This window comes from Camelus bactrianus, chromosome 9 (assembly GCF_048773025.1).
Source record: "Camelus bactrianus isolate YW-2024 breed Bactrian camel chromosome 9, ASM4877302v1, whole genome shotgun sequence".
Taxonomy (NCBI): domain Eukaryota; kingdom Metazoa; phylum Chordata; class Mammalia; order Artiodactyla; family Camelidae; genus Camelus; species Camelus bactrianus.
In genome coordinates, this window is record NC_133547.1 from 75511143 (window position 1) to 75529585 (window position 18443).

General features: G+C 48.5%; 1 long non-coding RNA gene across 1 annotated transcript; it reads right to left on the reverse strand.

Annotated features, from left to right (window-relative positions):
* Nucleotides 1-517: 517 nt before the first annotated feature.
* Nucleotides 518-14051, reverse strand: LOC123618764 (uncharacterized). Its single transcript, XR_006727234.2, has 5 exons — nucleotides 13892-14051; nucleotides 12062-12576; nucleotides 11815-11894; nucleotides 11194-11281; nucleotides 518-7578 (listed from the first exon to the last, which is right to left on the reverse strand). It is a non-coding gene; the product is annotated as an uncharacterized LOC123618764 (long non-coding RNA).
* Nucleotides 14052-18443: the final 4392 nt, after the last annotated feature.

Here is an 18443-nt window from a genome sequence, read left to right on the forward strand (position 1 = left end):
TCTGTCACAGATGGATGCAGGGTGTGCTATTACTTACATGATATCTTCATGGAAATCAGTGTTTTAATTGGCTCACTTTAAAAAAATTGTGGTTAAATATATGCAACAAAATTTACCATTTTACACCATCTTTAAGTGTACAGTTCAGTGACATTAAGTTGTGCCACCATCACCACCACCCACCTCCAGAACTTTTCCACCATCTCAGACTGACACTCTGTGCCTAGGAAGCTGTAATGCCCATGCCCCACCTGCCCCTCGCCCCCTGGTAACTTCCATTCTGCTTTCTGTCTCTCAGAATTTCCCTGTTCTAGGTACCTCGTATAAATGGCATCATATATTGTTTGTTCTGTGTCTGGCTTATTTCACTTAGCATGGTTTCGAGGTTCTTCCACGTGGTAGCCTGTATCAGAATGGAACTTTTTATGGCCGACTACTACTCCACTGTATGTATATACCACATTTCCACTCCCCACCCCTCGAGTAATTCTGCTTTTCTTTTTCTTTTTTTTAAAATATATTTTTATTGAAGTATAGTCAGTTGACAATGTTGTGTCAATTTCTGGTGTACAGCACAATGCTTCAGTCATATAGGAACATACATATATTCGTTTTCATATTCTTTTTAACCGTAAGTTACTACAAGATATTGAATATAGTTCCCTGGGCTATATACAGTATAAACTTGTTGTTTATCTATTTTATATATAGTAGTTTCTGTGTTTCTTCTTTTTTTTAAATTGAGGTGTAGTTGATTTACAATGTTGTGTTAGCTTCTGGTGTACAGCAGGGTGATTCAGTTAGACATATACATATATTCTTTTTCATTATAGGTTATGGCAAGGAATTGAACGTCATCTCCCTGTACTATAGAGTAGGACCTTGTTTGTAAATACCACATTTGTTTACTCATTCATGTGTCGACGGACATTTGGGTTGGCCTACTTTTTAAACTCAGCTATGTCCTAAGCAGTAATATCAATGACAGCAATAGTTGGGTAGTAACTTTGTTTTGCATTCCCATGAAAATGAATCTGTAACTAACAAAGTAAGAAAGTAACAGTGTGTCTGCAATCACATGAAGAGATCCTGCCGGCCAGTCGGGGTTCACATCAGGCTCTGGGCAACATTGCACACATTTACAGGACAAAACCAAGCTCCATCCATCTCTGAGTCTCCAGGTCCAGCCAGTGCCTGGTACCTTAGAGATGCTCAAAATTGTTTGCTGATTGCTTTAGGTTTGGGGGCCAGGAAAAGCCAGAGCTGCGTTCCTTTAACAACCAGCACAATGCAGGAACTCACATCCCTGCCAGCTTGTGCCAGGACGTGGGGCCCGTGGAGCTGGTTACATCATCACTGCCTGCCCGCCCATGGTCCCGCACCCTTACCCCTTCAGTGCACGGCAACCTGACCTCCAGCTGCCTGACCTCCTTCCTTTGCCTGCCGGCTTCCTCTGGGCATTAGAGCCCATTGTGCCACCCACCCTGCAGACTGCAAGGGCCAGAGAACTAATGGCCCCTGGAAAGAGCCCTTGCCCAATGACTGACAGAGCTGGTAGATAAATGCCCCAAAGCCCTCAGTCCTCAGGTGGGATAACCGAGGTGGTGCGTGGTCCACGCTGGCTCCCGGGGCTCCCCAGCAGGACTGAGCCCCAGTCACTCTCTGTGGTAACTGGCTTGAGAAACACACCCTTTGCTGGCTGCTGTCTCCTCCCTGTCTACACCTGCACTCTTCCACGGGTGCTTCCTGAGACCACCTCCCAGTTAAACAACTTATACGGGGACCCTTGTCTCAGCCTCTGCTTTGGAGGCAACACAAGCTAAGACACTGGAAAATGTTAGATTTCAGCTAATTTTCCATCCCCAGGAAACCCATTTTTCCTTTCTGATTGCTTTCAGTTGGGGTGGAGGTCTGCTCAGGGGAGGACCAGAGACTGCCTTGATTTCCAGGGGTCTGTTTTCCACAGGGATTACCCCAACTGGATAGAGCTTCTCAAAGAAATGGAAACATTGTAATTAACATACAAAATCCTTACTTCTGATGTTATTAAATTTGTTACGCTTATACAGTGCAGAGCACATTGAAAAGGCAAATTAAAATGTTATGTGTTAATAAGCTTGGATTAAATTGGGCTTTGAGAACCCAGGGAAGTGGAGTTAGTCCCACACGGATGCTGTGTAGGGTGTTTAAGGAGCCTTTTCCTACCCTTGAAGTTACTGCCACTGAAATTATTCGAGAAGGCACAGAATCTTAAGAGGACCTCTTCAGTCTGAAAGCAGATTTGTGAGTGTGTTTCTGTAGAGCATATGTTTAGAGGCAGGTTTCTCTATACTTTGGCACCCGGACAGGAGTGTGGAGGAAGGAAGGGGAAATTAAGAAAGCTCTCAAAAGGAATGGAAACCTCCCCCCACCAGCAGAGTAAGCCCTAGGAGCTGGAGCCACAGACATGAGGGTCCCCCTCCCACCAGCTCTTGGTGACTGGTGTCCCAAGTTTGGAGGACTTGAGTGAACAAACTTGGCCAGGATGGGGCTGTGCTGTTCCCAACCCTTGGTACTGTGGAAACCCTCAGCCAGAGGGACTCAGGACAGAAGCCAGAAAACTGCTCTCTCCCAGCAAGGTCACCCAGGCATCTTGGCCACTCCCAGGGCATCCTGGCCAAGCCCAGGGGCTCCATCACAGTCCTTGTCCTGTTTCCTATGGCCTTGGAAAGCTCTCCCTCTTACTTGGCCTTCCAAACGCTGCTCTCTCCCCTGGTCTCCTCCCACCTCTCTGATGGCTTCTTCTCCCACTCTGGCTCATCACACCTCCCAGGGGTGGTCTTCCCCTCGACCCCCACCTAGCCCTCTACTCTTTCCACTCAACGCACTCTTCTTGAGTGACCTTTCCCACTCCTAAAGTTTCTTCTTTCACCCCCTCTTCTGCTGATGATTCCAGATCTCTCTCCTTCTATCTAGATCTTCCTCCCCAAAATTTATGCCTGGTGCACATGGGCTGCCTCCCCCAGGGCCCCCAAGCTCAACATTTCCCAAATGGAGACTACCTTCTGCCCGCATGACAGCCCCCTAGCTTGGGTCTCATCTCTTCTGATATTCAAGCTGGAATCCAGGGAAGCATCCTGATGCTGTATCAGTTAGCTATTACCCTGTAACAAATCGCCCTAAAACTTAGCATCATCAACAAAATAAATATCATCTCACACATATTCTGTGGGTCAGGAAGCTGAGAGTGACTTGAGAGGGTGGTTTTGGATCAGGACCTCTCAGGAGGTTGCAGTCAAGATGTGGGACAGGACTGCAGTGACCTGAAGGTTTGACCGGAGCTGGATGATTTCCTTCCAAGGTGCTCACACACATGGCTGTTGGCAGGAGGCCTCAGTTCCTCACTGCGTGGGTCTCTCCAGAAGCCTGCTTGAGTGTCCTCATGACATGGTAACTGGCTTCCTCCAGCGCCAGTGATCCAAGAGACAGCAAGGAGACAGCTGTGACGCCTTTGATGACCCAGACATACACCATCATTTTACCATATTCAGTTCATTGGAAGCAAGCCACTAAGGACAGCCCGCACGCAAGGGGAGGGAATTAGCCTCCACCTTTTGGAGAGAGAAATCTCAAAGGGCTAATGGACATATTTTAAAACCACCACAAAAGCTTTCCTGCCACATTTGTCCTTTCTACATCTGACCAACCTCAAATCCCATTGACATACATGCCTTTTAAAAATTATTATAAAAGTTAATACAGATTAACTGCAAACAATTTAGAAAACACAGAAATGTTAAAAGAAGGGAAAACACCTCCAATCCTACCACCAAAATAATCTTACAATTTGGAGTATTTCCATACAAGCTTTTGTCTGTGTATAGTTGTATTAGTCAGATGGGGGAAGAAGTGGGGTTGCCAGGACCCACTGCTGGAGCAGTGGGAGGGGCGTTGCCAGGAGCTGTGGCCTTAAACTGAGCCACTGTCAGAACCACAGAGAGACAGAGAGGAAGCCAGAGAAATAAACACCCTGGCTTCTCTTCTCCCGCCCTCTGATCTCCCCAGGTGCCCCCCCCCCATTGGCTGAACCACAGGAAGTCAGAGGATGGACTAGCCCGGGTGATGCAGGTTGTAGTAGTTAGACCCAGGATTTAGCAGGGGGCGAAGGGTGAAGAGTATATGTAGGGGGGGCAAGTGGAGAGTCAATAGCACAGTAGATAGGTACCCTTAAAACAAATTGGAATCATATTTTATATGGTTTTGAATTCCCTTTGTTTTAAACTAAACTCAAAATTATATGCTGGAAGAATTTTTTCAAGTTGTTAAATACTCTTCAAAATCATGACATCGAATGGCCATGGACCATTCCAAGGACTGAACTTACTGACTTCCCCTTGCGCCCATTCCCTGTTTTTCCCAACACAGCCCTCATCTGAGCCCTTGCACCAGCTTGCTGATTCATGTCCTCATCTGAGGCTTCACCTCCTCCAATCCATTCCCTGTCAGTCTCTGGAGGGATCATTCTGCCACACAGATCTGGTCATGTTATCTTCCTGCTTAAGACCCCATCAGTGGTTCCCCACTGCTCTTGGGATGAACTCCAGACCCTCCTTCGTATCTGGCAAGGGCCTTCAGGAGGCCCTCCTATTCAGGTGCAGCTCCAGGCCCTCCCTACAGGCATCACAGGTCCAGCCACACTAGCTCTGCTGAGGAGAGGCAGTGTGTGTGGTGACTAGTGCTTGGGCATTGCAGCCAGTCTGCCTGGATTCAAATCTCAGCTCTCCTACCTGCCAGCTCTCTGGCTTTGTACAAGTTTCTCTGTCTGAAAGACTGGGTAATGATATAGCTTGGGGTGGGGGGATGCTGAGTTAATACATGAAAGTTTAGAATGATCCTCGGAGCATCATGACTGCCTACTATGTCTATAAGGTGTTACCATCATCATTATTGCTCCCTGAACACACTGGAGCAGTTCTAAAACATAATCCTCCATCAAGAGCCAGGGTCGGTGGCTCTTCCTCTTGAATCTGAGTGGCCTTAAAACTGCTTCAACCAGTAGAGTGAAGTGAGAGTGATGTTTTATGACTTCTGAGGCTGGGTTATACAAGGTGGTACAGCTTCTTTTTTCTGAAAAAATATATATTTTTTATTGAAGTACAGTCAGTTTACAATGTTGTGTCAATTTCTGGTGTGCAGCATAATGCTTCAGTCATACACGAACATATATATATTCATTTTAATATTCTTTTTTACCATATATTACTACAAGATATTGAATATAGTTCCCTATGCTATACAGTATAAATTTGTTGTTTATCTATTTTATATATAGTAGTTAGTATCTGCAAATCTTGAACTCTTTCCCACTCCCTTTCCCTCCTGGTAACCACAAGTTTGTTTTCTATGTCTGTGAGTCTGTTTCTGTTTTGAAAATAAGTTTGTTTGTTTTTTGTTTTTTAGATTCTACATGTAAGCGATATCATATGGTATTTTTCCTTCTCTTTCTGGCTTACTTCACTAGAATGACGATCTTCAGGTCCATACATGTTGCTGCAAATGGCATTTTTTTTATGGCTGAGTAGTATTCTGTTGTATAAATATACCACAACTTCTTTATCCAGTCATCTGTCAATGGACATTTAGGTTGTTTCCATGTCTTGGCTATTGTAAATAGTGCTGCTGTGAACATTGGGGTGCAGTGCTACAGCTTCTATCTTTTCCAATAAAATACTCATTAGTGGAGCCCTGATCATCCCGTCTGAAGACCCTGAGGAAGCCATTATGTGAGGAAGCCCAAACTGCACAGACAGGCCATGTGCAGGCACTGACTGCAGTCCTAGTCTTTCATTCATCCAGTGCCAGACATGTGAGTAAATGAGACTTTAGACAGCTTCAGCCCCCTATTTTGAGTTGCTCCAGATGCCCCAGACATTGAGGAGCAGAGACACTCTGCCATATCTAAATTCCCAACCTACAGAGTCTATGAACATAATACAGTGGTTGTTTTAAGTTGCTTAATTTTGGGGGGTAATTTGTTACACAGCAATAGATAACTGACACACACATGATGCTCTCCTTTTCTCCTTGGCAAACTCCTGCACATTCTTCAAGACCCTGAGAAAAATGTCACATCCTCTTTGGAGCCTTCTCTGATTCCTCCCTGCCCTTTCCTCACTGTGTGGATCTGTTTTCTCATCTCTACCATAAGACCAGGCATCCTGAAGGCAGGAACTTGGGTCCACATTTATCTCCCCAGCACCTGGTCAGGGATGGACAATGTAGTAGGTTACATTTACTGAATGAATGAATGACTGAGGCCAGAGCTGTCTCTCCACAGGAGCTAGCCTGCATGACAGAACTATCTGGAAGATATTGGCATAGTTTCCACATTGTGAGACTAGATAAATATTGGTACAGTGAAGAATAATCCTGACTTATTCAAATCCTATAAAATCACCTGGGGAGCTTTAAAAATGTCCAGCCACAAGCCCTGCCCCAGGTCACCTGGGTCACACTCTGTGCAGGGGAGGCCCAGGTAGTGGTGCTTTAGGAATATTTGCCAGGTGATTCTAACAGGCAGCAGCGTGGAGAAGCACTGCTGTTTAACCATGCCAGCAACATCAGTGATGATGCTGGCTCACAGTACTTACCATGTGCCAAGTGTCCTATGGTTTTTCATGAATTAACTCATCTAATCTACACCACCGCCCTATGAAGAGAAACCGTAATCACCTCCCACTATAACAGCTTTGTTGAGGTATAGCTGACACACAATAAACTGTACCTTTTAAAGTATATAGTTTGATATTGTGAGATATATATATATATATATATATATATATATATATATATACACACACACACACACACGTCAACACAATCAAGACAATGAACATATCCGTCACCCCTAAGTGTGTCCTTGTGCCCCCTTGTAATCCCTCCCTCCTGCCCCTCCCTGGCTCCCTCTGTCCACAAGTGACCACCTCTGCTTCCTGTTGCTGTATTAGTTTGTACTTTCTTGAATGTTGTAGAAAGGAAATCATGCAGTATGTACTTTTTTTCGTCCAGTTTCATTCACTCATAATAATTTTGAGATTCATCCACCTTGCCCTATGTATGGATAGTCCATCCCTTTTCATTGCTGAGTAGTATCCCACTGCGAAGAATATCACTTCATCCCCCATTTTAAGGATGAGGAGACTCAGGTTCAGAAAAATGAAGTGACTTGCCCAAGGTCACTTGGCTGGTAAGTTGTGAACTTGAATCCAGGTAGTTGCCTCCAGGGCCAGCTGGCCTAACTGTCACTTGTGTGTTCTCTCTAATTAGTCCATAATACCCTTTCCTGTGTAGGCAGAATGATGCACCCCCCCAACTCTAGGGGGGAAAAAAGAAAAAACAGTCTATGTCCAATCCCTGGAATCTGTGAAGATGGTACATAAAATGGCAAAGGGGAATTCAATTTGCAGGTGGAATTAAGATTCTTATCAGCTGACCTTAAAAAAAGAGATTATCTTTGGTTATCCAGGTGGGCCCAACACAGTCACAAGGGTCCCTGAAGAAGCGGTCGCAGTCAAATATTAAAGATGCTGTGGGCTGGATCTAAAGATGGAAGAAGGGGCCATGAGCCAAGGAATGTAAGTAAAAGACAATGAGACAGATTGTCCCCTAGAGCTTCAGAAGGAATGCAGTCCTGTTGACACCCCAGTGAGACCCACTTCAGACTCTGACCTCCAAGTCTGTAAGACAGTACACTTTTGTTGTTTTAAGTCACTAAGTTCGTGGTGATTTGAGAGAGCAGCCATAGGAAACTGACAAAGTGACCTTGACTGTGAGTCCTGGGAGGCCAGCCAGGGGCTGTAGAGTGTGCAGAGGCAGCTGGGGCAGACTGAGCCTATCTAAGCATGTGGAACTCCAGGCAGAGTCCGCACCCCCAGCTCCCTGCCCCAGGCGCAGCCTCAGGCTCTGGCTGAAACATTTCCAGGGTCACAGGGGCAGCTGGGATGTGGGCAGAGATTTCTGGGTAGAACAAATCATCCCCTAGTTCTCTGTGGGCCTATGGTGAATGCAAGAGGCAGGCCTTCTCCACCATCTGAGCAAGACAGACTCGGGCCCTCACTGCAGAGGATGCTGGGAGTGTGGGCATGCCAGCCATGCAGCGGGACCTCAGAAAACAGAGAAGTTCAAAGGCCCTGGGGAAGGAGGGGCTGCTGGGAACCCGTGGGGGCTGACAGCAGTGAGAGCATGCTTAGCACCCAGCATTCTAGGCAGAGAGCGGCAAGGGCAAAGGCCTGGCAGAGTGGGGAGGGGGCCAGGGTCAGCATCTGGTCAGGAAGGGGCTGGGCTTTCCTAACTGCATCTAAGCTGATAATCATCAGATTCATGTGTGAGAAGGCCACGGTGGCTGTTTTGTGATACGTAGATTGGAGGAGAGCAAGGCAAGGGCCCAGAACCCCCCAGGAGAGGGACTAGTTGTCCAGGTGAGAGAGAAGGTGGTGGGCACCAGAAAGGTGACAAGGAGCTAGAGAGGAGGGGGCATCTTTGGGAGAAGAAGGGGCAGCTGACGGCTGGTGGGAAGCCCTCACCCAGAATGAACCCAGACCTGGCTGTGGTGGTGGCTTCAGGATGTGCCTTGTGAAGGCATTAAGGCCAGCACCTGGGGCTGCAGTCAGCCCGCGGGCCAGGCCTGGCCACACCCAGCCAAGTTCGAGGGTGAAAGAAAACAAATGCTGAAAAGTCCCGAATTCCCGAGTGAGGGTAAGGGATCTTTTTTTATTGTCACTGTTTCTTGCAGGCATGAGGAAGTTTAAGAAAGCCTTCCTGAGGAAGAGCGGCAGCTGGAGGAAGCTTCCTGGCCTGTGAGCATGTCCTTGGTCTGCAGTCTGTCTGGGCAGGAGGAGGAAGGATTGGTGAGCTATCCGGGTGGTAACTGGGGCCCGGATGCCCTTTCTGGCCCTGGAGATGAAGCTCTTATTGGGGCGGGGTCTGGAGAATGCTGTCTCCAGTGCTTCCCACCAACTCCCACGTGACAGGCTGAGTATGTGAAGCCTGGAGGAGGGGTCCTGCCCTGTAGGCTCCATCCTCAAGGAGGGAGCCCTGACATCGTGTCAAGGGCCCAAGCCTGCCCTGGGCCTCCTACCACTGACCAGGGCTGACAGCCAGACTGACGGGGCCAGGGGCCATCTGGGCAGCCACCATCTCCTCTCCAGCCTTTGGTGCCCCTGACATGGTAACAGGCCATCACATCTCCCACTGGGATGGGCTGAACTGTGTCTCCTCAAATTTCACATGTTAAAGTCCTAACCCCCAGTACCTCAGAATGTGTCTGTACTTGGAGATGGGGTCTTAAGGAGATAATTAATTTAAAAAGATATTCTTATAAAAAAGGAAATTTGGACATAGACACGCACAGAGGGAAGATGAGGTGAAGATACAGGGAGAAGACAGCCATCTACCATCCAAAAAGAGAGACTTTTTCTTACCAACCCTGATGACACTTCGATTTCAGATTTCTAGCCTCCAGAACTGTGAGAAAATAAATTTCTGTTGTTTAAACCACGCAATCTATGGTACCTTGTTACAGCAGCTCTGGCAAAGTAAGAAACCTAGCATTGATAGCAGTGAACACGTACGGTGACCTTCCTGTGTTCCAGGCACGGTGCCAAGCATGGAGCACACGTCATCACTCTTAATCCTCACCCATCCTGGCAGGTAGAGATCAGGGACCTCGTTGAAGCAGCCTGGCTTTGCCACCTACCGGCTGTGTGATCACAAGTGAATCACTTTGCCTCTCTGGGCTTTAGTTTCCTCATCTGCTCACTGGTGCTGGAATAGTACCTACATCCCAGGGTGGTTTCAAGGAATGCTATTAAAACATATAAAGGGTTTAGGCCAGGTCCTGGCACATAGTTGGTGCTCACTAAATGTTGGCTATTATTGTTTTCATTTTACAGATATGAAAATGGAGGTTCTGAGAGGTTAAGTAACTTGCCCAAGATTGCACAGCTAGCAAGTGCTGAGGCCAGGATTCGAATCCAGACAAAGCTGACTCTAAGCAAACTCCACGATGCTGCCTCCTCCCTTGCTACCCCTCTGCGACCCAGAGAGCACAATGGCCACCTCTGAGACTCAGCCCACCACACTCAGGCCCATACTACCGGAAGTAGGCCCGTCACGCTACCAAAATGATCTGTTTGGGGTTTGTCTCCCCCACCATACTGAGCCTGTCTTTGGGACAGGCTCCTTGCTGGAGGGCCCCAACTGTGAACACAGGCCTCTGTGGATATTTGGGAACCAGGCTCACGTTGCACTCAGCCTAAGTTCCTCTCCAGGCCCTTCCTGGCCAGTTCGTTTCCTCCTCTGGCCCTCACTTCAGCCTTTTGAAGTGGGCAGGGCTGGGGAAGTGAGGTCCCAACAGGAGAGCAACCTGCCCAAGGACACACGGCTGGGAAGCAGCAGGACTGAGAGGAGAACCCAGCTGTTTCTACAGCTCCGGGTCCCAGCCTCTGGCTTAAAATACCAGGCGGCCCCAGAAGGAGGTGAGACTGTGCTTGGGGTCCTGGGAGGGGCAGAGCCTCTTGCTCCTGAGTAGCCTGCTGTCCTGGACATAGGCCTGAAACCACCCTCCCAAATGCTGCTACAGCATTGCTTCTCTAGTGGTAACAGCCAGGTGTATCTGCAAACCACTTCCTGAGCTTGGAGGCCTGTGAGCTCAGAGACCAGCATGATGAGAACGGCTTCCAGGGACATATCACGGGATCTGTGGCCCTTGCTGGAGAGACTTGTGTCCAAAAACAAGAGATGACCTTGGGGGGAGGGTATAGCTCAGTAGTAGAGTGCTTGCTTAGCATACATGAAGTCCTGGGTTCAGTCTCGAGTACCTCCATGAAAAAATACATAAACCTAATTACCTCCCCCCCTCCAAAAAAGAGTAGGGGGGAAGAAAGTTAAAAAAAAAAAAAAAGAGGTGACCTTGATTTATCTCTTCAGCTAGTTAGGAGTGGTCCAGACCACACTTCCTGCATCCTCTGACTGTAAGCTCTTCTGTGAATTCAGTGGTTCATTGTAGTGATCCAGCAAATCTGGCCTGCTTGGAGGCCCCACTGCCAGCCCACCACCCACTAAGGCCTGCAGTGTGGGGACATGTTTCCCTAGACTACAGACTGAAACAGGCCTGGACGCACTCCTTGGGGGCTCTTGCCTCCTCTCCCACATTACCTTTGTGTGTCCTGAGCGCTGTGCCTTTATTTTTCCTTGAAAGAGAGCTGGGGATCAAGAAAGGGTGACGCAGCTCCCTGCAGCTGACCTGCAAAGACAGAAGACATCACTCCCAGCTGACCAGCCAGATCTCTTTAATCTGGCCTGTGCAGGGCTGAGGGGGTTCTCTGGGTCTTCCTGCCCAACCTGCCCTTGTCTTAGCACCATTGTCTTTGGAGAGGGACAGCCTCTCCACTGCTCTTGTCCCTTCTTGCAGCCTAAATGAGCTCTCTGGCCTCAGTTGCTCCCTCCCCTCTGAAATCTTTTAAAGTGGTTTGCTGAGTTGAAGCTTCTTAACTGGCCCCATGGCCTGTGTAATCGAGCCTGCACCAGCCTATCTCCCCATGCCATGCTGACTTCTTCTCAAAAGTGTCACTCTCTATGGGCCCTGCTGCCCTTGGCACATCCTCTTCGCTTAAAATGCTTCCATCTCCCTGCCCTTTTCCCCATACCCAGCCCATAGCCCTGTTTCCTGCTGAGCCCACCTGCACATGCCCTGGGCAGCAGTACCAGTCAATCCCAGATGAAACCCATCAGCCACCCCTGGACAAGTTCACGCCCAAGGTTCCTCGCAGCTCTCACCTTTGGCTTTCTAAATCTATTCCAGCTTCAGTCGGCCCTTCTGCAGGATGGGAGAGGAGACCTCTGCCTACTCCTTCATTCTAAGGGGCGAGAACATGCATCAGACTGTCTGTCTTCACCTGGGCCTCTGTTTCCCCAGGGTCTGCCCCGGCTCCCACCCCAGAATATTTCCTTCCACTTATGGATTTCCACTCAGACCCCTAACAGTTCCCAACAGGTAGCTGAATCCCACTCATAATGTACCTACCTGTAATTATCAGGATATTTAAATTATCTATTTGGGTGTGGACTCATTTGCTGGAGCCTCTGAGTTACACTGTCCTTCTGCAGGATTGTGAGTTGGGAAACGAGCACTTGGTAGTGGGGGCTGAGAGGCCGACGTACAGATGCTTCCAAGGGGTAGAGAGGTGTCTTCCACACACAGGGCAGCCTCTTAAAATGATTCCAGGACAATTGTGTAGGGTCAGGGATGAACACAGGACTGACAGCTGGGAGACCTGGTTTCTTCCTCAGTCCCAGTTCTGTCCCGTGAACCTGGTCTGTGGGTATCTGGACAATCCTCTGCGCCTCTAACATCAGTTTCCCCATCCGTGCAATGAGTGAAGTCAGAAAGGATACCACAGCCAGTGGTAGAGTGGATGGGGCCTTGGTGAACTGGTGGCTGGTGCCAGGCTTAAAGCAGCTCCAGGCTGTCCCTCTGCTCCAGCCAACTGCAGGTGGGCTGCCTTGTGTAAATGCATTCTATGTGGTCTGATTCTCCAACTGTCAAAGAAGTCAAAAATCCAGATTTTGGTGCAAAATTTCCTTATTTTTACCTGATGGCAATGAATTCAAAATATTATAAAATACTGTGGGGGCCAAAGAAAACATACCAGGAACTCTTGCTTGCTCACTTTGGACTGGAAAATCTCTGACCTTTAGTGCTGTGGCTCTCATCTGGGTTACACACTAAAATCACCTGATTTAAGGTCTGCAGTAGAGCATCCTGGTGAACACAAGGCACCAGGTGCAGGGCTGAACCCTGTGTCATGGACGGGCTGGGTTACCTGGGTAAGTTATATCACATCACTGAGCCTCTTCTTTGAGATCTGACCAATGGGGCTTATGGACAGTGCAGGAACGATTCATTCATGTAAAGGTCTTGGCATATAAATGGTGTTCAGTGAATGAAGGGTGAAAAAGCCATTGGTAGTTGCTTTTGACTGAGTAGCTTGAACCTGGCCTTGGAAAACAAGCCATTTGCTTTCAGACCTGAGACAATGGAAAGTTGCCCAGGGCTGGAGGTCGTGGGACAAGGGACCCAGCTCCACCTCTCCCAGCTGTGGAGTTTGGGAAGAGTCTCCCCGAGCTTAGCATCACCGACTTTCCTGAACACTGTCTTGACCAAGGCTCTCTTTTCATCCTGAATGCCAAAGATTCACTCCGAGCTTATTTGGGGTTGGGGCAGGGACAGACTCAACTCAAAGCTTCCATGTGCATGGAGGGCTGACATTGCCCTAGAGAATCCTCAGGCAGCCTTAGAGAGAGGTTATAATCTGCCCATTTGATGAGAAAACTTGAAGTGAGATAGTGTGACTCCCTCGGAGAGGTACAGGCTAGGAGGAGCAGAGCTAGTTTCGGAATCCAAGACCTAATCACATCTGACTCCCAAGATTAGGGTGGGAGATGCCTTCAGGGGCTGGACACAGAGGCAAGCAATACAGAGAAGGTTTATAGTCAGGGTGTGCCGGTACTTGACAAAGATTCTCTCCTTGACCAAACCCTAATCCGACTCTTCTGAGCTCTTTCTCAACTAGGCCTCGAATTTTGGACTTTTGGACTTTTGTGCTCTCCTAAATTAAAGGGACCAGACTCCAGTTAAAGGGACTCATATTAAAAAAAAAAAGTATACAAGTCTGCTGGCTAATAAGAGCCCAAGGCCTGGGGTTTGCGAGTCCTTGTTGCCTAAGTGATCCTCAGTGATCCTCAGTGCCCTCGACTGGTCGGATTGGTTGGTTTCTCCGAGAAAGGAACCCAAGTGCCTGCGGAGTCACCGCCCAGGGCCGGCGGAGCGGGGGCGCCCGCCTAGCGCACTTACCTTCCGACAGGACCTGACGGTTGGTCCCAGCTCCCGGCATCCCCAGCCGCCTGTCGTGAGACACAAGATCAGGTCTCCGGGCTCCGAGTCCAGACGACCCTGGGCAGCCGTCCCCTCGCTGGCCAGGCCGAGCCCTGACCTCTCCCCTCCCCCCGCCACCCGCCCGCCCCCTGCACTGGCCCCAAGTCCCTGGGTTCTGACCTCCGGCTCTCAGCCGCCGGGTCCTACCCCACCCCGCCTGCTGGTTGGCCCCGCAGTGGGGGGCCGGGGCCTCGATCTCCCGCCCCTCTCCAGCGACCTCTACCCACGCCGGCCCCCTGGCCTCGCGCCCGGCTCTCCCGGCTCCGGGGCGCCCCTCCTCGCCTCCTCCCTCTGCGCTCTTTCCCCCGGCCCCCAGCTGCGGCGGCTTCCTCCTCCTCCCACCCCCCGTGGCTCTGGAATTCCTGGTGGAACCTACTCCCCCGCCCGCCCTGCATCCCGGCGCGCGGAAGCCCGCGGAGCGTGCGGCCCGGGTGCGGGGTGCGCCCAAGGGCAAGTGGCTTGCGGCGGCTGTGGCCGTGTCTAGACTTAGCTGCGGTGTTTTCACGTGCACGCGTGTGTGCTTCTGCATCCGACTGTGTTTATACACCGGTGTATAATTTTTTGTGCACACACGCGCAGTGACACTTGGGGAAACTTTTCTGAAAATCCTGGGCTGGCAGTTTAAATATAAAAAGGCTTTTGTTTAATGCCAGAAGCATTTCCCCTATGCTCTGGGACTCAAGGAATACTCACCTGCTTCCCCCTCCCCTTAAAGACCTGGTGGCAAAGGCTTTCTTTGTGGAGTGGTAGACTGAGGTTTCCTTGCATTGAGGAAAAACTTATTTTGAGGTCCACCCCATGCCCCTACCCCTCCATACCCCTCCACCAAAAAAGCTTTCTGGGGACCCCAGGCTCCCTAGTCTGTCTCTCTCCTGGGGCTGTTTAACTCTGAATTTTACCCCCTCAATTATCTGCGAGTGTTAAAATGATGCCAGCATCACTCCGGCTGTAGAATTCAAGTTGAAACGTGGCCAGCACGTGGGGATGGCTGAGGAGCAGTGCCCTCCGGTTGGAGGGTGTTTGGAGAAGGTGAGCAAGGCCAAGAAATTGAGGGCCAGGGGAACAAAGTGAGGGCCTTCAGGGTGAGCACACCTCCTCCAAGTGGGGATGCTAACACCTGTCTCATACAGTTTGGAGTTTAATTCCTTTATTGTACATTTAGTGGCTACACCTTTCTTTGTACACTGAGTAGGTACAAAGACAACTGTAGATTAGTTTGTTGGGGGGGGGTGCAGGAGGAGGGATAGAATAGTGCAGAAGGACATATACTCTGGATTCTAGATTCAAATCCTGACCCTGCAACTGTCCAACTTACCCATTTCTGTGTGCCTCTTTCCTTCCCTGTAAAGTGGAGCCAATAGTGGTGACACACCTTCCAGGGTTATTATGAGGATGAAATGAGTTAATTTACATAAGCACTAGAACAGTCCTGGCACATGTATGTGCTGTGTGAGTCTCAGTTTTTATTATTTAGATCAGGGGTTGGCACCACTGGTTTTACATGGCCCTCCCTCGAGCTAAGAATGGTGTGTGTACATTTTTAAATGTATGAGGAGGGGGGAACACAAAAGAAGACTAATATTTCAGGAGGCATGCAAATTCTACGGCATTTAAATTTCAGTGTCCATAAATAAAGTTTTATTGGAACACAGCCACACTCATTCATTTTCATATTATCTATGGCTGCTTTCACACTACAAAGTAGTTCAGTAGTTGTGAGTTGTGACAATGACAGGTGCGGGGATTTTTGCCTGTTTGATCATTAGTGTGCCCAGTGCCCAGAACATAATAGATGCCTAATAAGTTGCATGATTGAGTTTGGCCCAGGCAATCGTGGGTGGCGGGGACTACAATGCTCCTAAACTTGGCACGGGGGTCCATCGTAATTTAAGCAGATGTTCCCTTGGAGATCAGAAGGGGCAGTTGTTCCTCCCCCTACAACACACACACCTTCTCAAGGGGGAACCAAGGAATCAGACTGGCTGCTGGGAAAAAACTGCTGCCCACGTTAGCCTTACTTTAGGAAAGGCACTCACACACATGGCTCGTGTGTACTCTTTTCTATCCAGCCAAACCACATGAGCAAGCCCCCAGGGAGAAGCAATTTGGGGTCATCGCTGGGAAGGTCCCCTTCCCTCCTACTGTGGCCCACTTAGGCAGGAGTGTGAGAATGGCTTCCCGGAGAGGAGAACTTGACCTTCCTGGGCCTCATGACAAAGGAGTTGTGGGGATGGACCTTTGTCCCTTGGGAGGAAAGAGGAGAGAGGAGGCAACCAAGTCCCGGCTCTTTGGGAGCACTTAGGATGAGATTCCATTTGGCCTTGCCAAGAGGCTCTCCAAAAGTCCAGGTGAAAAGTTCCTGTGACAGTCAGCTGGGAGAAATAAACAAATAACCCAGCATGAGAGCATGCACAGGTCCTCCTGTTGGGAGGACACACTTGCCTGCCCAGGTGACCCGGCCCAAGGGCTCCATATGGCGTCTCCCAGGGCTGGTAGAGGCTCCTTCCATCATTCAGTGTTTCCTGAAGTCCTACTGTGTGCTAGGCATTGGTGATGTTGCCAGGAATAAGATATAGGCCTTCCTAGGTGGTGCTCACAGAATTCTAGGAACATAAATAATTATGATGCATTGAGAGAAGTACGTGAATCCCAGGGCCCCACAAAAGGAGTAAGGATACAACCAGACATTTCACAGATTAGGAAACCGAGATGGCCAAAAACACATGCAAAAAAACTCTGACTCCTGAACTAGAAAAATGCAAACTAGAACCCCATGAAATGCCTTTGTATGCCCATCAGATGAGCAAAAGTAAAAATGGGTGATATCACTTAAGTAATGGTTGATAAGGGGTTGGTGGGAGGCAGAATCCTATATAGGTGGTAGAAATATGAATTGTTGCAAGATTTTGAAGAAAAAGAAAATTGGCAATATATATTAAAAATGTAAACAAAACAAGACAAAAATAGCCTCTGTCCAGCAGCCACACTCCTGAGATTCCATTCTGGGACTTAAAGATAAACATACAAGGATATTTACTGAAATGTTTTTTGAAGTGATAAAAACTTGGTAACGTTTACTTCCAAGATGAAAGGTTAAATTGCAATATGTCTATATACATGATATTATGTGACCATGAAATAGAATGAGTTGGCTTTACTCTAAGTACCCTGGAGGGCTTCCATGATACATGATCAAGTGAGGAGGACCAGAGATGCACGAATGTCTGCTGTCTATAATATGATGCATCTTTTAACACTAATACCAGCCCTGCCCCTTCCTGTATATGTACTTTTTGTTTGTACATGACAGTGAGCATAGAGAATCCTTCTGGAAGTCTACACGCCAGACTGCTTTGGAAGTGGGGACTGGGAAAGAGGTGGATAAGGGAGAAGATAACTTGGTCTACAGGAAAACGAAGAAATTATAAACTGCATAGTGTTGATAGAAAATACGTAACCTAATGTTATGTTAAATCTGTGAAAGCAGATTTCTCCATGGACAATGAGAAGCTAGTGAGGCGGACAAAGGAAAACACGGATTTAATCTTGGGTGGGTCTGTGGGTAATTTTCCTTCTGGATTTCTGTAGTTTCAATTATAGTGCTTCTTTTTCAGTGTTTGAAAAATCAAGAAAGATCATGTAATAGCAACATTATCCCCAGGTGCAAACTGGGCAATTAATTGTCTAGGGGAATGGGAGGTTCAGGGGTTTGAACAGAGCCTTTACCCTCAATGTGGTAAAATTTTAACAACTATTGGGGACATATAGGTATCTGCTATATTATTTTCTGCCTGTTTGAAATCTTCCCTAGTCAAAAATTAAAATAAAAGAATTTGGGAGTTGATGGACATTTGGGGGAAAGATGTCCCTCTCCAAAAACTTGACACCTGATACAATCGCCTGTGGTTCCCAGATACCATCTTGGTCGCCATTATCTGTCTATCTTTGTCTTTCTAAACATCTATCCATCTGAAATCAATACATCAACACTATGCTTCAGGCAAAGTGTAGAAACTGAAATTAACCTACCGCACAGGGCAAAGCTCCAGCTTTGGAGGGAGGTCCGCTTTGATTTCAAGCAGTGTTTCACCCCTTAGGAGCTGTGTGACCTTAGTCCAGTGAGCGACACGGTCTCTCTGAGCCTCTGTTCTGTCTGTAAAGTGGAGATAATCACGGCGTGTGGACATCAATTTAGGCAGTGTAGGAGGAGCTCTCTGCAGGATATCAGGCTGGGTCTTGGGGGGTTGTGCACCAAAGAGAAAGGTCTGGAAAGAGGGGAGCTTGTTCCTCCCCTAGACCGAGGGGAGCATGATTTTGTGCCTCTCCTGCCCCTTATTCCTTAGGCCTGAGGCCAAGTTCCTGGGGAGTTCCTGGGGAGTCCCTGGGGTTCAGAGGACGGAGGAGGAGTTTGTTTGCTGGTCTGTTGGATTTTTGAAGGTGGGTTGGTGTGGCGAGGGGCACCGGGCAGAGG